Source organism: Pseudochaenichthys georgianus, chromosome 1 (genome assembly GCF_902827115.2).
Source record: "Pseudochaenichthys georgianus chromosome 1, fPseGeo1.2, whole genome shotgun sequence".
NCBI lineage: Eukaryota > Metazoa > Chordata > Actinopteri > Perciformes > Channichthyidae > Pseudochaenichthys > Pseudochaenichthys georgianus.
This window is the reverse complement of record NC_047503.1, coordinates 35,875,721-35,897,032: the sequence shown is the minus strand read 5'-3', so window position 1 is coordinate 35,897,032 and position 21,312 is coordinate 35,875,721. Positions and strand designations below refer to the sequence as shown.

Sequence of the window (21,312 nt, the reverse complement as noted above, 5' to 3'; positions counted from 1 at the left end):
TGCTATGTCATAAAAAAGAGTCTTGTAGTGGTCAGTGTGGGTGTTCCTTGAAGCTATTACATCTCTTATTTGACACATGACAGTTAATCACTAATTAGCATTCCTTTCATAGTTAAATTAGCTGCACGTACAGCAAACTGCTCTCAGCTTCAGTCCCTTATAAAACACCTAATATCAGCAGCATCAAGACTACAGGTCAAAGTAGAGGAGTTTAGGGGTTTATGTTGCTGAACGATTACTGTTGTCACCTTTTTAATTATGTCCCACACAATGACCTCTAGATTTAATATCTACTAATAACTTAATATCCCTAAATTAGATTTGTGAAAATGGCTTTCTCATATCTGCTGTGAGGCTAAATCTTAGTTCATCATAAAGACTGGAGAGAAGAAGTAACAGCTATCATGAGTCTTTTCAAAGGTAACAAAATGTGCTTACCACAAAGAAACCACGTAAAATCTATTTTTGTTTACTCCATACAAAACCTAAGGTGTACAAATGACAATGTGCATTATAATATAGGTCTTGTTGCTTGACAACTACTCCCATGTAAGAAATACCTGGATACGGCACGTTTCTTGTAAATGCCTAATTGGCCACAAAATGTCAACAAAAAGGTTAGTGTCTAAGGCTGCGGCCCCACGAGGACGAAAACGGCTAAACGCATAGGATTAACGCAAACGCAATCGCAAACGGCTTCCGTCCACATGCAATAATTATCCGGATAGTGTCTGCCCACACGAGACCGCTCCGTTTGGCTCCAACCGCTGGAGAAGCTGCAGTACATATGCAGGAGCCTCTACGTGGCGCTGTAACTTCCTCCACAAAAGCAGCGAAGAAGCATGGTTGTCATGGTTGCCCTTCTGTTTATTCTCCGCGGTGGGGGCCGAGGGAACCGGGCAGAGTTTTTCGCCAGTCAGCGTGTATTAAAGTTGAAATCTTCCGGACAAAATTATAAAAGTGCCGGTCAAAGGTCTTCTTTGTTATTTATTGAGCTTTAAAACAAATGAATAACGACTCTATATAATATAATGATAAAATACACGGAGCCTCTCTTTTTCCTCCCTCTCTTCAGACAGCGTCAGTGTCTGTCTCAAGCAGCAGCTCATCCAGTAATCAGTGACCCGGCCGACTGTAAAAATAAACATATTTATAACTAGTTTAGGGAGTTTGAGAGGTAATTAAAATAGCTAAGGGTGATGATCTGACTTGAAGTGTGTGTTTTGCTGCAGCGGGAGGAGCTGCATGTGAGCAGAGCTGCGTGTCTCCGTCCTGTCAGATTAGACTTCACTCGCGAGAGAAAGATAAATAATCTGAATTCAGGGTGCAGTTTACTTTGACGTGGGGGTGAGCAGCAGAGGTGGGGAGAGGCGGGGCTATTGCCTCATCATTATTGCTGTAGATGTTGCACAAACAACTGTAGCATGGTCAATAGCGTCCGGAGCACGATAGCAACTCTGCGATCTGCCATTGTTGTTGTTGTTGGTGGCGAAACACTTCAGCACTGGCGCGGGGTAAGCGGAGGTGAGCAGAAGAGGTGGGGAGAGGCGGGGCTATTGCGCAATCACTATCAGTGATCTGAAAATGTCCGTATAGGGCGCACACACGGAGCTGTTTGACCCCCCAGAGAGTGGCGTATGCATTTCTATCCACCTTGGGACCCGTTGTCGTTTCCTCAGTCGTTTAGTGCCATATTCGGTCGTCCTCGTGTGGCCGAACGGTCTATATGACACTAAACAGTAACGCAAACGACCGAATTCGTCCTCGTGGGGCCGCAGCCTAAGATACAACTGGCACCAAGCGTAAAAAAACAGCACTGCTGTTGATGGATGGCTCAGGTTTGTTCTTTACATGACAGAAACAATTGTGGTAGACGTAAAGGGCCACAGATTGACTTGTATCACCGGCTTGCAGTCCATGTAATATTTTTATCTTATAATCAGTTTTGAGTTATGCCTCTTGAGATGCAAAAACACTTGCTCAATCTAAATGTTCAGACTTGAAGGTACGTGGTTTCAAACTGAGTTTAAGGCTGTCCAACTGTCAACTAGTCAAGTGCTTTAGGGCTCTCTGGGTTATATTTGAGCCTATTACGTACACTTTCCTTAAGTCCACAACTTAATTAAGGGAATTAACCACAATTCTTAGCTCTGCGGCATTAAACATGGAGTAACCAGGGGAAGCCTAGAGGCATTAAAAGAAAGAAAGCCATAAAGAGGACAGCACATGGGTATGAGCAGCCTGGCACATTCAATTTACACAGATAAACTAGGTTACACTAGCATCCAGGATTCAAGATGGTACAAAAAAACACATACAATCAGAGGAATGTTCGCAAAGGATATATGACACAGTTGGTTTATACATCAACCACAGAAATGTTGTTGCGTTCCTAAAGTAACGTGATATATCGCCTAGAAGTGAAAGTCTTACTTGTGTACCATTTGAAGCCATAGCAGCCTCTATAACCAGGTGACGTCACTAAAGACCCTGAGAGTTCAGGGCTTAGGCAGATGCCATATTGGCTCCAACACTTAATGATGTAGTTTTTTTCTGGTTACATAATAATGACAAATGTTTGGAGGCATTTAATAATGTTTTCTGAAATAATGTTGTGTTTGAAAAAGCAGATTACTTTGCTTTACATGCAAAAGCATTTCCTCTATTACGAGCATGACTAACATCTGACCTTTGACAGTCTTAGTAAAGCAAAACAATTAAGTGTCTCTTGTGAAAAATGCTTACAAGTTAATTGTAAGAGGGCTTACCCTTTGATGACCTAAACAAATGGGATCACTTCTTATCCATATGCAGTAGAACATTCAAAAAAAGTATTACTTCCATTTGAAACACATATGGAATTAAATAAATCCATTTTCTGTATGCAGAGCAGCTTCAAATGAGAGTGATTTAAATTCAAGCCTATCTGACGAAACTTCATGAATTCTAATAGAGTGCCGGGCTTGGATGTAATTATATATTTTTTTCTTATTTCTGTGAAGAACTATGTTCCGCATTTTCGTCTTGACGCATAAATCACTTTTGTTGGAAACTTAAAATAGCCTGTTCAACAATGTGATCAAGTTACTGTTCATTACATGAAGCAATGGTGGCGACTTGACAGGCTCTACTGATTACAGACCAGCATGACCACAACAACGACTCAGGATCTGTACGACTCCTACACAGTTTCTAGTCGATCAGCCACTGAGGTACACTCAACTCCCCTTGATATTAAATAATCCTGTCAGCAAAGAAAAATAAAAAAATACTTCAAACCTCTAAAGTAATTACGAAAGGACACTAAAATGCAGAGGGAGTCACTTCAAAGTTAATTTCATCCTCCTTAAATCAAATACAAGAGGAAATGCAACTGGATCAGTGCTAACTTGAGTAGAATGCGGAAGTGACTGTGCATGTAGCCTATTAACGTTATAGTAGGTGGCCAGGTGGCCAGTGCTAACATGAGTAGAATGCGGAAGTGACTGTGCATGTAGCCTATTAACGTTATAGTAGGTGGCCACTTCAGAAGCGCCCCCTGTGAATGAGGTTAGCAGTTGGCAAGACTATATTTCCTTAGTGGTGTTCTCAAAGAGCTGTGTGAAACCACCACTTGAATTTGATTAGCTTTATATCACCATAAAACACATACTACTTTTAAAATCAGCATGTTCAACACAATGTACATTACTTTAATAGTCATAGTTAACTCACAACTGGGCTTTGTCACTTTAATGTTAACATTATTATATATTGTGGGGCATTTGCTGAAATCACTTTATTTTAAGGTCTGTTTCTTGCAGAATCTATGCGCTTATTTTTTAATGGCATTGTATTACAAGAGAGCAAATTCTTATTTAAAAAAGAAAAGTAATTATTATGAAACACTTTTAGATAGAAATCTAGGAACAGAGATCTTATATGCAAGGATGGTTTTATATAACGTTTGACAGACACCAGTTATTAGTAATAATTTAATGCAAATGAAGTGGCAATATAATAATATAACATTGATCCTGGTGTTTTCTTCACACATTATTCAATGAATGAAGAACTGTTTCTATTAAATTCCCACAGTCACTTCAATATATCCAATTATTACACACACATGTGCAGTACAATACACTAGGGCCACCAGGGTGGGTGGAGGGGGTCTGGAGGACGGGTTTTGGGCTGACAGCCCAGGAGCACAGTGGAGGGCCCGGAAGGGATCTCGGGCGGATGGCCTGGGGGCAAGGCAAAGTCCAAGGTGGGGGTCTCGGGCGGACGGCCTGGGGGCAAGGTAGAGTCCATGGAGGGGCGAAAAACACAGCGAACAAACTCAGGGGGCCGAGCATGAGGGCGAAGGCAGCGGCAGGAAGAGTCAGGGGGCCGAGCATGAGGGTGAAGACCGTGGCACTCAGGGGGCCAAGCTCGAGGGCGAAGACCACGGCTCTCAGGGGGCCGGGCTCGAGGCCGAAGACCGCGGCTCTCAGGGGGCCGGGCTCGAGGCCGAAGACCGCGGCACTCAGGGGGCCGGGCTCGAAGGCGAAGACCACGGCTCTCAGAGGGCCGGGCTCTCAGAGGGCCGGGCTCGAGGGCGAAGACCAGACAGCTCCGGAGGCCGGGCAGGACAGGAACCAGAGCTGGTGGGACAGGCTTCGGCAGGATCCCCCACGGAAGAGGACCAGGAGTTGGCAGGACCCCCAGCGAGACAGGTAATGGCGAGACCTCTAACGGAACAAGACATGGGATTGGCAGGACTCTCAGCGGGTCCTCCAACGGAACAGGACATAGGGCTGGCAGGACCCCCGGCAGAAGATTAGTCGGCGGGACCTCCAACGGCACAGGACATAGGGCTGGCAGGACCCCCGGCAGAAGAGTAGTCGGCGGGGCCTCCAACGGCACAGGACATAGGGCTGGCAGGACCCCCGGCAGAAGAGTAGTCGGCGGGGCCTCCAACGGCACAGGATATAGGGTTGGCAGGACCCCCGGCAGAAGAGTAGTCGGCGGGGCCTCCAACGGCACCGGACATAGAGTTGGCAGGACCCCCAGCAGAACCTCCAACGGCACAAGACACAAGGTTGGCAGGACCCCCAGCGGAACTTCCCACGGCACACGAGTAGGGACTTGAGTGGAGACTCGAGAGGAAACTTGAGTCGACTTGAGAGATGACTTGAGAGGGATCTTGAGCGGGAACTTGAATGGAGACTTGAGGGGACTCGATAGGAAACTCAAGAAGAGACTCGAGAGGGAACTCGAGAGGTGATTCGAGAGGGGACTTGAGAGGGAACTCGAGAGGTGACTTGAGAGGGAACTCGAGAGGTGACTTGAGAAGTGTCTTGAATGGGAACTCGAGAGGTGAATTGAGAGGGGACTCGGGTAGGAACTTGAGAGGAGACTCGAGAGGGGACTGGAGAGGAGACTTGAGAGGGGTCTCGAGAGGAGACTTGAGAGGGGACTGGAGAAGAGACTGGAGAAGAGACTTGAGAGGGGACTCGAGAGGAGACTTGAGAGGGAAGTCGAGAGGGGAATTGAGAGGGAACTTGAGAGGGGATTTGTGTTGGTCGGTACGCCGACAGGACACGGGGAGCTGGCATCGGCTGGAGAGCCAGCAGGAGACGAGGTGCTGGAGTCGGCCGGTACGCCGACAAAACTCGGGGAGCTGGCGTCGGCTGGCGTCGGCTGGGGAGCCAGCAGGAGACGAGGTGCTGGAGTCCGCCGGTACGCCGACAAGACTCGGGAAGCTGGCGTTGGCTGGGGAGCCAGCCCTGTAGCCGAAACTGGAGTCGGGCCCATGGCTTCTGGGGCCGGTACTGAAGCCGGAACCATGGCTGTGTCGGCCGGTTCTGTTGCCGGAACCATGGCTTCTGGGGCCTGTATTGGAGCCCGAACCATGGCTGCTGGGGCTGGAACCATGGTTGCTGGGGCCAGGACTGGGGCTGGAACCATGGTTGTGTCGGCCGGTTCTGTTGCCGGAACCATGGCTTCTGGGGCCTGTACTGGAGCCCGAACCATGGCTGCTGGGGCTGGAACCAGGGCTGGAACCATGGTTGCTGGGGCCAGGACTGGAGCTGGAACCATGGCTCTTGGGGCTCGGGCTGGAACCATGGCTCTTGGGGCTCGGGCTGCTAGCTTGGCCTTGCGACTCCTTCTCTTAGCAGCCGCCTGAATACTCCGTGGACCTCCATAAGCCAGACGAGTTCCAGAATACGACTCCTGGACAGGAGCAGGAACTGGGGCAGAAGCATGGGTTGACTCCAGGTGGAACACACAGAGACGTTTGTAGTCAGCAGGCTGGAAATCACACACCCAGAGGAAGTTCAAAATCCAGCCAGGTAAGAATTTCACCAAGTCTGGTTTCTCCATAGCCAACCGGTGCGCCTCTACCAGAGCGGCCTCCTTCTGCAGAACACTGGACGCTCCCTTCCACCAATCATAGCAGCAAGCCAAATAAAAGGAAAAATGTTGTAGTTCCACCTCAAAAGGATCATCTGCTGGGTCCATTTCTGGTTGGTTCGTACTGTCACGGTGTGTGTAGGAAGCAGGACCCAAATGCAGATAACTCTGATAAACCTTTATTTCAAGGATAATGAAACTAATACAGACAAAACAGAACTCAGTCACCAACAAAAGACGAACCAACACTGAACACAGGAAGAGACCAGACTAAATACAGGGAGGGGTAATCACGAGACGAGAAACAGCCGGGCAGGGGAGGAGAAACACAAGGACAACGGGTGAACACAATCAGACAACTAGACACACCAGGGAAACTAACGACGGGAGGACAAACACAGGGAAAAGGACCAGACAATAACCCAGGAGGAAAACATGACAGCAAACACCCAAACATACAAAACTACAAACGTGACATAACATGAGAATTGTGACAGTTATATTGTTTAATTCCCACCAAAACAAAAGGAATAATGTAGAAACTAGGAATACATACATTTTTACATAATATACTGTAAACATGTGATTGCCCATTAAAGGATTACATATTTAATTGAACTTAATTACAATATAGATGCTTGTGCAGATATTGTACAATAAAGCTTTTATTTTCTTTGGATTTGTGCAATGGCTGCCAGAAAATGTTGGATGTTTTTGATGAAGCAGATAGGTTGTTGCTATAGTTACCTGCAGGGCTTCCTATGTTCTCTGATAAGGTAAGACGGTGGTTAAGTTATTGACAGTAAACATTTGAGCATTGACGTTCATATTTGACCCCTTGGAACAGCAACAGATCAAATATAAAATAAGACTTCATCCATCTCAAAGGAAATCACTGTGCGTACCAAGTGGGTTGGAGAGCAAATATAGAAATCTAAGACAACAGTCAGTGCAAATAAGGTGGCAATTGAAACTATAATTTATGCCACAGTCATATTACCTTTATTGGCCAAAGACAGTTTTAGAAATTAGGTATAGTATGTGAAAGAGTAAGTGGTTAGAAATCTTTTTTGGAACAACTGTATCTCATTGTCTTTGTCAGCGAATGAAACTAGGAGATCCTCTGTCACAAATTGTTAACCTGACTGGGCTAATAAATATTAACAGAAACCTCAAAAACCAGTCATAAACAATTAAATAACAGACTAAGAACTTTATTCTATCTGGAAACAACAAGTAGTCAATACATGTTTATAAAAAAGAGAAATAAGAGTGATAATAGTTCCCCAGTCTCCCATGTTGACTGAAGCAGTGTAACAACCTGGAGCCCTTTGCACAGTTTCAGGCTAATCAGACAGAACATGGACCTCCCACTCCCCATGGCTTGCCAGCTCATCACCTGTGAAAAGCCGTACAAGCTTTGGTAGCCCTCTATTCCCATGGCTTTCCCTGAATGAGGCCATGAACTGAACCCTTTTGGCTGAATCACGCTGTATTTTCGCTCCGTTTGGTATAACATCTACTACAAAGGACTGCTGCTGGTTTGGGGGGATTGTTTGGTTAATGGATTGGACATGAAACAAAAAAAAATCATATCACCTATAAGGGCAAATGAATAGCTATGCAGTTTAGTTTCTTTAGCCTGATTGCATGCACAAACAAAACAATGATTGTTACGGCTGCTGTTTCTGCCTGCTCGGTAACCTGTCTGGGATTGTCTGCAGCTGTGTGTGTGATTATGTAAATGAGCTGTGTGGTTGCCCCAACGTCATTGGCTGTCATCTCCTGGTCCACTTTCGAGGACACTGATTGGAGCACGCCGGGCCCGACGTTCTCCAATCCCTGTGCAAACCCAGCGCACACCTGCTGGAGAGGACTACACAACCTGGGAACAATTATCACTCAGAGGCTCTGTGTTGTGAGACAGAGGCCTCTAGCCTTCTGTTGTGCTTACTTGTTGTGCTTACTCGTTATGCTCGTTAATCTAGGCTCAGGAATGTTCTGTGTTTTGTTATACTGCGTAGCAGCGTGTTAAAGCAGTGTTCTGTGTTTAGTGTTGTGTGAGTAGTATCCAGGTTAGTTTAGCGGTTAGCGCCTGTGGATTAGCATCAGCTGTGTTTTGTTACAGCCTTTTTCAGTTCATGTACAACGTTTTAGTGAGGTTTTTGTTTCTCTTTTGTACTGATTATTACTGTGTATAATCTGTTAAACTCTCTTTTGGAGTCTCTTTATTTTGGTTGTTGTCAACCAGCATTTGGCCATTTGTTTGTGCCAAGCTTGCCTTATTATTTTGTTTCACGACTAATAGTTATAATAAAACCACTTATAACTTTTACCAATTCCACTCTGGTTTGTATTGCTTCCCTTTGGTTCCCCTAGCCCAGTAGGGAACGTAATAATGATATTATGAATATTATATTTCCTTTATGCTAAAAGATCACCCTAAATACTGGCTCTTGCCCTATTATTCTTTAGGAGGTTAGCAGATTTTTTTTGCATTTAAATGGTCTGCAAAGGATAAAATCCCAAAGTTTCCTTCAGGGAGTTTCTCTCCGACACTCCCCCCCCGCCCCCTGCATGAAACGCCAAGATTGGACTCCTTTGTTTACTTCTGTAACATAGTAGGCTTGTTTGAGACACATTGCGGCTCGCCTCGAAAGTAGACGAGAGTAGCCGATCGCAGCCGGGGGAGGTCTCAAAAAGCTCGCCTGAAGTCGGACAGCTCGGAGACCATAGACATATAAAGAGTAGACGCCGCATTGGCTGCTGGGGCGCAAGAAATACGGCCGCCATCTTGGACCGGTCATCCTACAGACATTCTACCCATAGACAGCAGAGGTTTCAAGATGCCAGAGCACTGTGCAGCATATTGCTGTGCAAATCGGCGGACGATTGCGAACAGGGGTCGGGGGATTACTTTTCACAAGTAAGATTCAACATTATAATTGGTTGTATTTTGTAAATAGAATATTATTGTACTGTATTGATGTCCGCCAGCGAAATCGTAGCCAGCAAACATTATGTTCATGGCCAACTGAGACTTTATAAATCGCTGCTGTAACAAGTGAATGTCCCCGTTGTGGGATGAATACAGTCAAATCTAATCTATCTAGGAAGAAGAAGGAAGAAGATAAGCTTGACCTCCTTCTTAAAATGTTTTTGTGTTGACTCTCAAATCTCCCGTTTTTATTTTGATGGTTTCCCAAAGACAAAGATATGAGAAAGAGGTTCTCAGTCATGCTTTGGAGGAGCCGCATGCACGGGGCATTCGGGTGTCATGAGTAGTGCTGCGTACCTGGACTCACATTCAGGTTCAGGTCCGGACTCAAGTCCAGAGGTTCAGGTTCAGGTCCGGACTTATAAGTCCGGACCTGAACCCATGGCTTGTGTCAAGTTGTGTGAGTAACTAAAGTGAACTTATTGTGAACTAATTATTCATTATCCCTTCCAACTTGTGTCTACATTTCTCTAAAAAGTACAAATATGAAAAAACAACTTTTTGCCACTTAGTCTACAAATGACTTATGACAGCAACTACAGTGAACTTACCAAACTAAAGTAACCAAACAGTCCCTGAGCTGACTGAGCCTAAATCCCTAAAGCGTTGCTGAAAGGTAGAGTGTAGAGTAGACTATACACATTACACTGTTACACACCTACTATACAGTATAGGCTACACTGTAGTGACTGTACAGTCAGAGTGTACTGTACTGTCTGTACACCATGTCTTTTCTACAACTCTACATGTTTACATTATACAGTACATACTACATATAGTGCTGCGTACCGGTACGCCGAACCGGTACTGGACTTGTAAAAAGTTTCGGTTCAAGTCCGGTTAAAACCGGAACGTCAGGAACCGGTACTTGGACTCGCAAAAAAACTAGCATTTACGTATATTCTGGTGTCTGTGGTTATTTAAACATTCCCTGATCAACGTTATTCAGCGTCAATAAATGAGTGCTAATCCCAGTGTGCTCAGTGTACAACATCACATGTTATTTCACCTTCGATTCACGGTTTGAAGACGTAGCGTTTCGCCACATGCTAATGCTAACCGGAAGTGAAGAATTTTCAGAATAAAAGTATTAAGTAAATAGTGTGAACTTCCAGTTTTTTCAGAATAAAACTGATTTAAATTAAATGGTGTATTTAATTAAAAATTACGCCATATCAACATTGATTTGAATTTCTAACAGTATGTATGTACATCACTATGTATGTAGTATGTACTGTATAATGTAAACATGTAGAGTTGTAGAAAAGACATGGTGTACAGACAGTACAGTACACTCTGACTGTACAGTCACTACAGTGTAGCCTATACTGTATAGTAGGTGTGTAACAGTGTAATGTGTATAGTCTACTCTACACTCTACCTTTCAGCAACGTTTTAGGGATTTAGGCTCAGTCAGCTCAGGGACTGTTTGGTTACTTTAGTTTGGTAAGTTCACTGTAGTTGCTGTCATAAGTCATTTGTAGACTAAGTGGCAAAAAGTTGTTTTTTTACATTTGTACTTTTTAGAGAAATGTAGACACAAGTTGGAAGGGATAATGAATAATTAGCTCACAATAAGTTCACTTTAGTTACTCACACAACTTGACACAAGCCATGGGTTCAGGTCCGGACTTATAAGTCCGGACCTGAACCTGAACCTCTGGACTTGAGTCCGGACCTGAACCTGAATGTGAGTCCAGGTACGCAGCACTAACTACATACATAGTGATGTACATACATACTGTTAGAAATTCAAATCAATGTTGATATGGCGTAATTTTTAATTAAATACACCATTTAATTTAAATCAGTTTTATTCTGAAAAAACTGGAAGTTCACACTATTTACTTAATACTTTTATTCTGAAAATTCTTCACTTCCGGTTAGCATTAGCATGTGGCGAAACGCTACGTCTTCAAACCGTGAATCGAAGGTGAAATGACATGTGATGTTGTACACCGAGCACACTGGGATTAGCACTCATTTATTGACGCTGAATAACGTTGATCAGGGAATGTTTAAATAACCACAGACACCAGAATATACGTAAGTGCTAGTTTTTTTGCGAGTCCAAGTACCGGTTCCTGACGTTCCGGTTTTAACCGGACTTGAACCGAAACTTTTTACAAGTCCAGTACCGGTTCGGCGTACCGGTACGCAGCACTAGTCATGAGCAACTTTGTGTAAATATGGTTTGGGCGGGGTGGTGTCATGTTCTTGTGTTTAACTTGAACATTTACATTTTTTATATAGATGTAGAAGTACATTTTCATTTTTTATGACATAGATATTCATTTTTACTGATGTATAACTTCTGTCTATGTATAATGTATTATTGTTTCTTCATTTTTCAACTTATTAAAATAGCTGAGTATAGGCCTACACAATATGCTTCTCTATCATATATAGACCATTAGTGTTTTTTTATGTGTGTGTGTATATATTATATATCGTGTGTCTTTTGCAAAATACCTATCATACATAACATAGGCTATCAAATACCAGAATATTCTATTGCTGTTAAGCCTACTATGAATATTAAAATACGCCGAATCATGTGTCCGGTATCATGCCTACATATATGACGTTTGCAGAAACCCCCCCCCCCGTGAAAATCAGTTTTGTATTCAGCGAGTTATGATTGATAAAATGCGCTGACACTTCATTGCGCCTGCCAGACAGATTACACTGAGTGGAGCGGGTGACCGGTCCAAGATGGCGGCCCCACGGCTCGTCAGCGCCAATAGGCAGCAGCGGTCGATGCGGCGTCTACTCTTTATATGTCTATGTCGGAGACGGCTTCTTCATCTTCTTCTTCTTCTCTCGGTTTTTTGGCGGATTGCAAACAACTTTAAGGTGCATACCGCCACCTCCGGATTCGGCTTGACTCGGTTTGCATTTATAAAGAATGCACAAATGTGTTTAATCGTTAATGTCAGATATGTACTAAGTAAATACATTTGTTCCTGCTCAAGATTAGATTCAACTTTATTGTTATTGCGCATATTACAGGTACTGAGAGAACGAAATGCAGTTTAGCTTCTCAGGTGCAACAAGCAGTGAAGTGGAAAGTAATGTACACAATCTACAGAATAACATATAGAATGAATTGAATGATGAATAAACAGTGGGGTATGAATACACTAGATATCAGCCTGTGAGCAGTATGAACAGTGTGTATGAATATGCTAAGATATATAAAGTATGAAAACGGTAAGCAGTATAGTATAAAATATATAGATATTAATTTCATGATGATAAACATTGTGGAACAATGATGACAAATGGGAATGGATGTGGCGACGTAAAACTGACACAAAACAACAACAAAGTTTTGCCAGCCAATTGGAGAGCTTCATCAGCAGCACGTGGTAAAAACCACCAATGAGCGCTCAGCTCGAGATACCAGCGAGCCGTTTCCCATCAAACATTTCGCTTCCGCAGCTCGTGGAGAGCAACTGCACCAACTCGCCTCGCCTCGCTCTCAAGGCTGCGGGCGTCTTTGTCCCGCGAGATTTCAAAGTCTCATGTGGGCGAGCCTCCAGAGCAAGTCGGACAAAATGACTAACCATCATGCAACGCACTAGCAAGACGTAGATCGTAACTGCGCAGGTCTTGGTTGTCTCAAACAAGCCTAGTGACATGACATCATTATGTAACACTAGTGCTTCTATTGCTAAGACTCCAACTAATTGTACGTGATAGGCTAACGGATCGGATATTTACGACACACCTGTAAGTCATTGACCAATCACAACAGAGCCGGCCAGCTAACCAATCAGAGCAGACTTGGCTCTGGTTTCAGAGAGAGGGTGAAAAAAGGCAGTATGACAAAAAATAAAGTACTTTTTTTAACACTAAAGCATGTAGAAATGTCAAAGTAGAAGCGAAAAATACAAATATTAACCTGAAAATGAGCATAATAGGGCCCATTAAATCAACATTTCAGAATTTAATAAAGTGTTGTATTTAGATAAACCCAATAGAAAAAAGGAATTCATGACTTAGCTGCAGTTCTGGATCAAGGATATTAACACTGCATGTTTGATCAAGATCATGACATCCAAACATTTGTTATGACTGAATTTCTTGGAGTTGTGCAGCCTTGGTGAATGTACTCTCTCTCTTTCTCTCTCTGTTCTGTTACTGGGTACACACAGTGCATGTAATGAAGCTGTGACAGTCAAAAATAATAACTGAGTGTGTTGTTAGAAACAGGCAGTCTTACAATGTGGCAGCTTAATGTCAACCGCATCCCCTACCAACCCTGCCTCTGTGGGGAAGAGAGGCACCATGTTGGAGAGGATGACATTTCAGGGTCCAGTAGCGTTATTGCACTATAAAAACACCCTTGACTTTTTGTTAGAGATGGAGGCAAAAAGAGTGCTGTCTAAAAATCTTAAACACCCCATCAAAATCAGCAAATGTGGCAGGAAGAAATATGGTTGAACACATAAAATAAAACTGTGGTTGTTTGGGTGGGAGATTATGTATTGGTCATCTGAAAACACTTACAATATATATGATACAACAATAATCAATATATCAAATATCAATATGTCAAACATTTGCAGTACTATTTAATTATATATATATAACTATTTGTTTTGACAAGTTCTGAACACTGACATTTAATGTAGAAAAAGTAAAGCTACCGTGCAAGTACATGCACATTAATATTGTATGATTTATTCAATGGAAACAGTGACTTTCTATATCCTTGTTGTCTTTGCGAGGTTACCAGGCTGTCAAGAGATACACCCTTGTTTCAAGTCTTTAGACTAAGCTACACTAACTGTATCTTCACAATACTATTCTTACATAACAATGTTTCCCAGAAAGTTGTAACAATCCTTTAAAGACAGTGAGAAAAAGTGGAATAAAAAAGAACTATGATGTCACCCCCCCACAAAAAAGAAACTTGGGAAGAAAACAAAACACTCCATTAACAAAACCTCACATTCTTCCCAGGAAACAGGCTTTTCCAGCTCTCTGTCTCTGTGGTAGAAACAATTTATGAGTGCTTCTCTGTGAGGTGGGTGGCGCAGCATGGTGGCAGATGTAGACCATTTAATTGAGTCTAGCCAGATCAAAGGATCACAGAGAGGTGTGGAAAAGTACAGTGCAAAAAGGGTACCATTCATTTGCCAAGTCTAATCTTTCATCAGTGGCCTTTTGTCTTGTCTTCAATACCCTGTTTTTGTTTCCACTCCGCTGCCAGTGCTTACTTTAAATTACAAAGGTGGTGATATATTACCAATTCTTCCCAGTTTTACCTTGTTCGTACTTAACGAGAATTTATGTATCAATCATTTTTTGTTTATAAGTGAGTTCCAAATTAAAGAGAGGCACTGTTTGTTTGTGTGATTGCACTGAAAGAAGTGTGGGACGCTGGCAATCTATCTTTCCACCCAAGTGAGCTAAGCCTTTGGGAGACAGTCTTGGGTTGGCTGCCCCCACTTCCTCTTGGTAATGGAAAACCCGCACTGAGAGTCAAGATAAAGAATGGAGAGCACAATTCAAACACTGTGTCTCAATTCCCATTGGAAAAGGGCCCCAGTGTGCATGAGGCACATTTTGGTCCTTTCATATCTTTGAATTTTCAGAGAATTCATTAATTGAATTTACAATAATATTGAAAGAGTGTCCGCTTTTTCAGAGCTCATTTGATCTCTAAAGCAAATCCCTTATTAGCGACACGCTCTCATGGCAACTTGTCTTCAAAGCAGCTGATTGAAACATCTTAATGCCGGTGGAGTTTCCCTTGAATGCAAAAGAGGATGGCTTCAATCTTACAAATGCTGTCAAGACAAGGAGGAGAGGAAACAGATTCCTCCGGGAGTTCAATGCTTTATTCCAGTCAATATATTGATGTATGTTTGAGACTGATCCAAGGGTAAAATCCCCTCAGAGACAAAGGTAAGAAGAGGAGAGATGGTGATGTTTATATTCATTTGTCCTCTACTTGGTGAGACGTGTGCACTTCCTCTCACCAACTCATGAATAATGAATGCTCACACTGCCTAAACTGACCTCTTTGCGGTTACGTCAGATGATAGATCTGTCTAGGAACCACTTGACCTTGTCTTAAACATTATCGTTTTGCGGTGTCATTGACATTTGTACAAGGTTGCCAAGTCACAGTTGGCAACAGCAGCTCTGTTTTTGCACAGAAAGGCCTGCTCGGAGTTTTGGCCTCAGGGAAAGTTAACCCTGAAGGTTAATCAGAACATTTCTGTCTCATTTCTTTACTCTCTGCCAAATATCACACTTTCTTTACATTATTTAACGGAAGATTTCTTAAGTCTCTTCATTCTAGGAGCTCATTTATATAAAGTTATTGTAATTTTCTTAATTTATTGTTAACTGACTTTTCCCCCAGTCCTGCACATTACCATCTGAACAAATATTGTTTTGTACATAGGTCCTGTATATTACAGGCACATGTGAAAACACATGCCGAGACAGCTGTGTGTAGAACATGTGAACCATACTGTAGGAACGATGGTGACTTAAATCATCTTTAAAGGGCAGGAGGAAACACATCATGTCAACAACTGCCCTTAAGCAATGCTATCTTGGCTCTAACGAGGCTCTAAAAGAAAAGCCACTAATCTCTATCTCGGTTCCCTGATATTTGAATGAAGCTGTTAATATTGAAATGAAAAATCCTTTTTCACTCTTTATGGATCTCGCAGTTAAATATTTTTGATGCGTAAACAAAATAGTAAAGTTTTAGGAGTGCAGGCCATTCCTCAGACTGACAAAGCAAGAAGGCTTGTAAAATATCTCAAATAGGTTTCTCTCGTTCCAGCATTTATCAAAATCCAATGGACAGAGAATGACTATTTTCAGTTATACATCTAAAAGGGAGGCACTGATGTCTAGTTACTTGCAAAGGGAGATTAAAAAGAAATGCTTTTTGTTCATGGACTTCAAGACATAACTAAGCTTAATTGAACAAGAAGTTCTTTCTATTTTATCATATCTCTTCAATCTAGCTCCAAGAAGTATCCCCCACCAATCTCATTTTAAGGCAAACCCTTCAAATTGAGATCATTTCGATAAAAAAAAGCTAATATCTGTTCAATCCTAACACTTGACTCAATTACAACTGAAGCTCTGCAATATCAGAAAGTGTCTGATTGTGATTTGAAAGCTGTGCAAAGCATATCTCTGGCTTGCTCTGTTCATTACTCTACAAAAGAGAAGTTTTAGGCTTAAGGCTGTGTGTGTACAAACACGTGCATGCATGCAAGTACATGGTTGCAGCTATTGCATATGGGCTTGTTGTTTTAAATATCATAGTTGTCTCATGCAAAACCAAACAACTGCTGATAGCTGGACTGAGGGTCTGCTATGGTAAAAACACAAGAGGACTTTAGAGGGCATGCAAACAAAACCAAACAGATGAATAAGGAGGTGAGGGGAAATCTTCATCACTATAGCGCTAGTTGTTTATTCCTTTATCCAACTCGATAAATCCTTGGTAACATACTCCTGAAATCACAGGTAAAATTAGGTCTAGGACTTCATCAAAGGTTTTGTCAAGATGGCTTTAACCTGTTTGCAAGTACAGATAGAAATTAGGCTGACAGAGGTTATGGGATGAGAGGGTATGTGACAGAGAAAGCAAATACATGTGAAGCAGCCTCTGGCAAGATGTTAATGATGTTCTTGTACGTCATGCAGTGTTATATGTTTGTGATCAGACAGCAGGAAATCTGTGTTACCGTGGGTGATGCATCCAGAATTAAAACTTGGTAAGGGCTTTACACGAATACATAATCATTTCTGACTTTAGTTGGATCATGTTTATAAGGTTTTATGACACATTTTTAAACCAGATGTCCTGTGTGGCAACTTTGTAAAATTGTCTTTAGGAAACCGTTGATTGATGGTAAATGATTGTGTCTCTTGTGACACAGAATTATATTATATTATACTATACTGTATTTGTTGAGACAGTTTGGTGCTTCCTCCACCGCATGTATACTGGATAGTAATAGTAATAATAACGATGATAATAAGATGCAATGCTAAACATTACGTTGAGAGGAGAGCAACAAATGTTATTAAGATCGAGCTAACTCGTTTTCATTTCATATATTCTGTACAGACACATTCGACAAAAAATACTGATGATTGCATCTGGTTAAAAGACATAGCTGACAAAAATAATAGAGTGGAATGGCATTATCATAAGTCTCTATAAAAAAATAGATATTCAACAATAAACTAGATCTGAATGTAATAGACGGTTTCATCATTTATTTGAATGATTTTCAGTGCTGTGTGACTTAAAACCCATTACCAAAGTGCAGTTTGCTGCATTGTAAGGAAAATGCTATGTGCTTACGTCACATATTTAATACTTATATATGTGCAAGACAGGGGCTACTGTATGTCTCAGGCTATGTTACCCCTAATGATCTCCTTTAAAGGCTTTATTCCGTTCATTAAAACAAAAAATGTGTCCTGAAATATCTTACCTGAGGAGCACAGTGCAGTCTGTGGCTCACAAAATCCATTTATCAACTATAGACAAATGAAAACATGTGTTACTCCTGTGTGAATGCATTCACCTTCTACTGTACTGTATGCATCAGGTTGGATTTCCCACTGAATTGATATTGGTTTGTGGTGAACTTACAAGCAGTGACAGTAAGTACATCAGGCTGGAGGAGGAAATCACAGAAGGTTAATGAACATGTAGAGACATCTCCTAACTGCCGACTATATAGAAACTCTAACCAGGTTTGTATCTAAAGCAGGCTCATAATGTTCTATTGTGATCTGGATAATTGCCTCATCTTTACTCAAGATGTAGCATGAGCGTTGCCTTAGCGACACAACATGATTGGAAGAGAAGGAAATTGAAAAATATAAAATGTTTTGAGTTCCTTTTGGTAGCTATTAATAAGTAATTTATCCTTTTGTTTTTGTTAAAACCCCTTTCATACAATCTTCAATAAATGTGATACAACAGAATGTCTTAACTCTGAAAGTTTTGTTTGACACTATTTCCCTCCTTAAGTTGTTGCTAAAGTAGACTTTTGTAGACAGTCGTTCATTTCTCAATAAAGTGGAAATACAAAAGGCTGGACGAGGTTAAGAAAGAGTTTAATGTGAGTATATCAGAATTGTCTAAAATAAAACAGTGAAATTACTACAGAGAGTAAATAATGCAGACTGTGTGGCTTCCTTCTGTAAAAAGGACAGCAAAGATTTAACAGAAGAAATCTATTACACACTGGTCAGTTAAAAAAGGTAGACCTTTTGGCTACAAGTGGAGCAGTTCGACCAGCTTGTTCAGCTTGGAAAACTGTTCAATCAACCAGAGGGTGACATCGACACAATGCACAGAGCTGCTGAAGCGGAGAACCTAAAGTTCCTCGGTGAGCAGATCAATATGAGCCATTTCCCCAGTGTGAACTCGTGGTTTGGAGACTCAAGATTTCAAAACTATTACAAAGTGTCAAAAAATAAAAGCATGTTATGTTCAGACTCCTTTTGTGACTGTGACTGCATTAATGTCCAGGCAGCATGGGCAAGGCCCGCAGCAATTTAGTTAAGATGGCCGAATCAATATACATTTAATTTATTGTCTCCGATAACTATAATGCCTTGTCAGTATTTGAAACCCTTTATGTATATGTCATGAGTTTCAAATTATGATTTCCTTCTCAGCTGCATGGCCTCAGGTGTGCCTGGATGTGCCAAGCAGCTATGTCTGAAGTTGGTACACTCAGCAAATGATAAATTAATTCAGAGTAAGCTGCAAATGAAAACAAAAAACATTGTAATAGACCAGGCTTTTGTGTCGACTCCCCCCCCCCCTCACATATAAACCTAGTTTTGATTGATGTAAATGATGTAATTTGTTTACCCTCACAGCCTGTCACCGACCATGATGCTCAAGTCACAGCGTTGCACACTTTGATAAAAGAAAGTTAACTAATGTTTCCCAAAAAGATACCAGCACAGGAGCAGGTCCAGGAGTGAAAGCAGATTGAAGCATTGCTACTTTATTATTGATAAGTGGGAACTGCAAAAACACGGTTACACCAGAACATGGTGAGTGGGGTAAGCTTATGTAATATTTGTGACAATAAAAATAAAATAAAATAGATAACTGATGCCTTTCTTGCAAGGAAATGCCCAAAATCATTTGCTCCTGTCTCCAGTCTTTTTTGTTTCGTTTTAGATGTTTCATTGTTAAAAACCAAGCCCTACTATCTTTTGTACTCCAAGATTTGGGCAGTACAAAATAAATAAAATGTGGTTGGTAAACAGACATGTTCAGTACACAAGGTGCAATTAACTCTCGTAAAGCTGTGGTGCTAAGTGTTGAGTCCTTTCGATTTAATTCCAACCAAACATCTCAGAAGGTGATTTCACTGAGGAGATCTCCCCTGAGGTTGAAGGTATTTTAATTAGCTGCAGAAGTGTTTGGTTGGATTGAAAAACCTGCCTGCTGGTCCCTGGATGCCTCCTGATTTGTGAGGCAGTGGTGTAGAACAATGAGAGGCTATACCTCTATGTGTTCCAACACTTCCCAAGCTGCCAGATTAAATCAAAGAGGACAATGTTCAAAGGGAGGGCATGCCCCAGTCAAACCAATCCATCATCTCACAGAACAACGGTAACCAGGTTTATGTTATGCATTTTGTTATTCATGCACCATAAGGAAGGCATTTCTTTCTTTTTATTTCTCTCATGGAGAAATTAATCCAACCCCCCCTCTTTCTTTCACACATACAGACACAAACACACATCTATTCATGCATCAGTATGTAGACATGCAGAGCAAACCCCTTTAGGAATTGTTTCTGTTGCACTTTGAGCAGCCTAAGGACAACTGAATCCTAAAAACGCTAACAAGATGAGCTGTTATTATGCTTTATTACAGACCTTTGTTTAATACTGGATTCTGATTGGTCATTTTAGGTGTTTTAAACTAATTTGTCTCTGTATGGCAGTAGCTATAGTTGGTAAAAATCATTTTAATATAAGCAGGGCTGCACATAACTGGTGCAGCGCCTCCCCAGAGGGGAAAACATTTTTTGACAGTTGGGGCTCATCCTAAGCCTTGATGTAACAATATTCATAATTAAGTAAATGTAACACCCCTTTCACCCCGGTTACACGTTTCATTTGCCCTGTACGATGGGCGCTGTAAGTGATGAACATGGGGGATGTTGGCTTATCTGGCGCCCGCAGCTCACAGCCAAAATGCGAGTGAGCGAGGGAGAGAGGGAAGGTGCATCGGTACCGATGCTGTTGTTACTAGAATCTGGTGCTAGCTGCTTTAACGGATATACACTGTAAAAAAAAAAAACGTAAAAAAACGGACAAAGTGCTGGTAATTTGCTGCCAGGACATTGTCCGTTATTCCACGGACACTTCCGTCAACCCTTTAACGGATATTTCTGTAGATTTACAAGACTTTTTCTGTACCATATACGGACACTTCCGTCAACCCGTTAACGGATATTTCTGTAGATTTACAAGACTTTTTCTGTACCATATACGGAAACTTCCGTCAACCTTATAACGGATATTTCTGTAGATTAACAAGACTTTGTCCGTAATATTTACAGACACTTCCGTCAATCCTAATATCTTTTTTCTTTTAAATCGTGGGATTAAAAATAAAATCCTAAATAAATAACAATTACACTTTCAAGCACACTGAATAAAGCACAATATATAGAAATTGAACAAAATGTATTTATTTCTTTCCATAAAACTCAACATTCCCCGCTGCCCCAACCTGTAGGAGAACATGCAATGACAAATATCCCCCTCCCAACTTCCCTCCCCCGAACATGGGGGATTTGAACCCAAAGAATCTGTGGTGGTGGGCAATAATTGTACCCCTCGCTACCTGAGTGCCATACAAATGTTTTTTTTTTAAAAATACATTTCCATAC

General features: G+C 41.8%; 1 long non-coding RNA gene across 1 annotated transcript in view; it reads right to left on the bottom strand.

Moving 5' to 3' along the window:
• Positions 1-21,091: 21,091 nt before the first annotated feature.
• Positions 21,092-21,312, bottom strand: part of LOC117455053 (uncharacterized) — a 5,310-nt gene continuing 5,089 nt past the window's right edge. The window contains exon 5 of the long non-coding RNA XR_004553062.2: positions 21,092-21,312. This exon is cut by the window's right edge and continues 637 nt beyond it. This is a non-coding gene — a long non-coding RNA (uncharacterized lncRNA).